Here is a 2,857-nt window from a genome sequence, read left to right as displayed (position 1 = left end):
AAGGCCTCTTTCACTCAGGATAATGTGATGACATTGGGACACACAACTCATGAGATGTCTCTCTGACAATGGCAAGGAAAGGTAAGTATGCTATGTGATGTGTTTCTATAATCATGTATCCCCCAAACACAGAGGACGCCTACCTGACGAACCAGTGAAACCTCAGACCTCCTTTCCTCTATTCATATTCTTGACTGCTCCCCCCCGTCATGCGTAAGGCGTGCAGAGAAATGTCCTATTGGGCAATCCAACTGTGCTGAAATAGTGGGATTATAACACCTAGTCCTAGTAAGCCAATCAGAAAATTAAAACTGGAGAAACTCAATGCTCTGTTCAGATTCACTTCACTTCAGACACAACACTCATATTTCTACATGTACTTAGGAAAAGTCCAACAATCATGTTTAGATTTTTCTGACAGTTTTCTTGTGTCTTGTCATGCTGTCAGTCTGTTGGATGACTTTAGGTCACTCCTGAGCTTTGGTTTTGTTGAAATTTAACAGACACTGGACTGAAATGACCACAATACATCTAGAAATGATGATTACATGAACATTTGGAATGGTCTCTTCATGTTTTCCACGACTGTATATCACAATAAACACTTGTTATTATTTTAACATCTTTAAGTATAACTGCTAACACTTTACAGTACGGTTGTATTTGCTAACCTTAGTTAATGCATTAGTTAACATAAACTAACAAAACAATATTTTTGCAGTAATTATTCATATTAGTTCATGTTAATTTCAGCATTTATTAATACATTTTAAAATCAAAAATTGTGAACATTAGTTAATGCCCAATCAACTAACACGATCAATTGAACTAATATTGAGAAAGATTAGGACATGCTCAAAACTGTAATGCTCACTTTTAATTCATGTTAACAAATACTGAACAACCTCATTGTAAATTGTAATTGTGTAAATTATACTGGTGTCATTTGTCTTTTTCCCTTGACGTGACGACACATCGATGACGAAAACACGGTAAGCTTGACAGGACCAGACATGCTTAAAGCTCACGCTGTTCTCTGATGAAGATCTGTGATCTACATCATGGCGTGCGACTCCCGCCGTATATGATCCTGTCACAGATTTACGGCAGATCTTGTTGAATGAAAGTGTCTGTTAGCTGCGAGCAGGTTCAGGTGAATGCTTTCAGTTTCAGTCAGTGGGTGTTGAGTGAAACTCTGGTGTCTTCAGGTAGACGGCGGTTTCTGACAGGTGGGTGTAGGGTGGGCCAGGAAATCCAAGACTGCTTCCTCCTTTACAAATGCTAATGCGTCACAGATGGATGAAGTTAAAGGAATTCTTCAAACACGCTCTCTCTCTTACATGAGGATTACTGTACTGTATGTACACATTCATTTCCTCCAGCACTTTTCACCACACGTCTGTGTGTGTGTGTGTGTGTGTGTGTGTGTGTGTGTGTTTAGATGCAGCTTCACAGCATTACTGTACTCTGTGTGTGATGACATCTACTTGAAATACCTGACTGCTCAAACACATGTCAAACTATCTGCTTTAGTTTTCATTTTTGCTCTTTAGGCTCTAAACAACTGTAAAAGAGTCTGAAGGAAAATGAAATAACAATGATGAACACACATAAGAATGTGTGCCTGATGTTTGAATGATGAAAATGGAAGTAATACTAAAAAAGAGGCGAAACGTCACAGAAATAAAGCATGGGTGATAAATCTGTGCCCGTGACAAAACATGTCCTGAGAGAATGAATATGTAGATACAGAGAAGTGCTTCATCACATTCTGAGGGTTCAGAGGTCGTGTCTCTTAACCAAATATCACATGACAAATAGACGGGACACACAAGAAGCAAAGAGATCGGAAGTTATCATGTTGAATTTGTCACTCAGATCTCTTTACATTTCAAATTCACAAACATTTTTTATTTGAATTTAATCTGGTGTCCTGTATGAGAACATCAGGGGACAATCTTGTGTTCAGCTGAGGAAGTCATATACTTGAGGCGTGAGGGCATACCTGTCAACCCAAATCTGGCAGATCCGCGATTGCTTTCCGGGGGTCACCTTCAATCTTTCTGCAATGTTACCCATCTGCAACACTACAACATATACATATACTGTATATATGATTCATGTCCCAACATTGTGTAGTACCGTGCACAAATTACTCTATGCCTTCATCTCCTTTAAACATGAAGTGACAGAGATACGCAACTGGTGACTTCTCCTCACCTACGCCAAAACTCTTCGAACAAACAATTTATAGTAGTGAGGTCAAGGCACTTAGGGACCAAATTTCCAAAGGACTTTTCTGAGAAATATCACAGACTTTCCATGAGCGCAATCTGTATAAACATGACGCCTACATGTGAAGATGCGTACGACCCGACAACCCCCTGTTTCCACAAAACATCATCCATATCTGCTCTTCTGCTTTACATTCACATGACAGATACAAAATAAAGTGAAGAATTCTAATAATCCCACAATCATTTGTAGTATTATTGCTAAAGTGGCCTGAACTCACATGTTACTTCCAGAATGAGACCACAGGATTACACCCTTCATCCTTACATGTGTGACGATCAGACAGAATCAACACAACTTTAGATGTTCTGGAATGAGCAGTAACTGACATACACACACACGCACACACAAAAGAGTGAGTTTCTAGGAGGGGCGAGAAGTGTAAGCGTAAAGCCTGTTTGAACATGAATCCATCATAACATTATCTATAATATTCCTCTCCTCTTACTTATTTGGGTTTTGTTGTCTTGGATACATTTACAGCTTAGTGTCAAACATCTCCGGCTGTTATTTCCATAATCAAAGTTACAACCTAGAGTAGTATACAAACCTACCTATACCT

At 39.1% G+C, this 2,857-nt stretch overlaps 1 long non-coding RNA gene across 1 annotated transcript; it reads right to left on the bottom strand.

Annotated features, from left to right (window-relative positions):
* Window positions 1–584: 584 nt before the first annotated feature.
* On the bottom strand, window positions 585–2,625 carry LOC130545713 (uncharacterized). Its single transcript, XR_008961695.1, has 3 exons — window positions 2,516–2,625; window positions 2,006–2,087; window positions 585–1,281 (listed from the first exon to the last, which is right to left on the bottom strand). It is a non-coding gene; the product is annotated as an uncharacterized LOC130545713 (long non-coding RNA).
* Between the last annotated feature and the right edge of the window lie 232 nt (window positions 2,626–2,857).

Source organism: Triplophysa rosa, linkage group LG22 (genome assembly GCF_024868665.1).
Source record: "Triplophysa rosa linkage group LG22, Trosa_1v2, whole genome shotgun sequence".
NCBI classification, from domain to species: domain Eukaryota; kingdom Metazoa; phylum Chordata; class Actinopteri; order Cypriniformes; family Nemacheilidae; genus Triplophysa; species Triplophysa rosa.
This window is presented reverse-complemented; position numbering and strand designations above follow the sequence as displayed.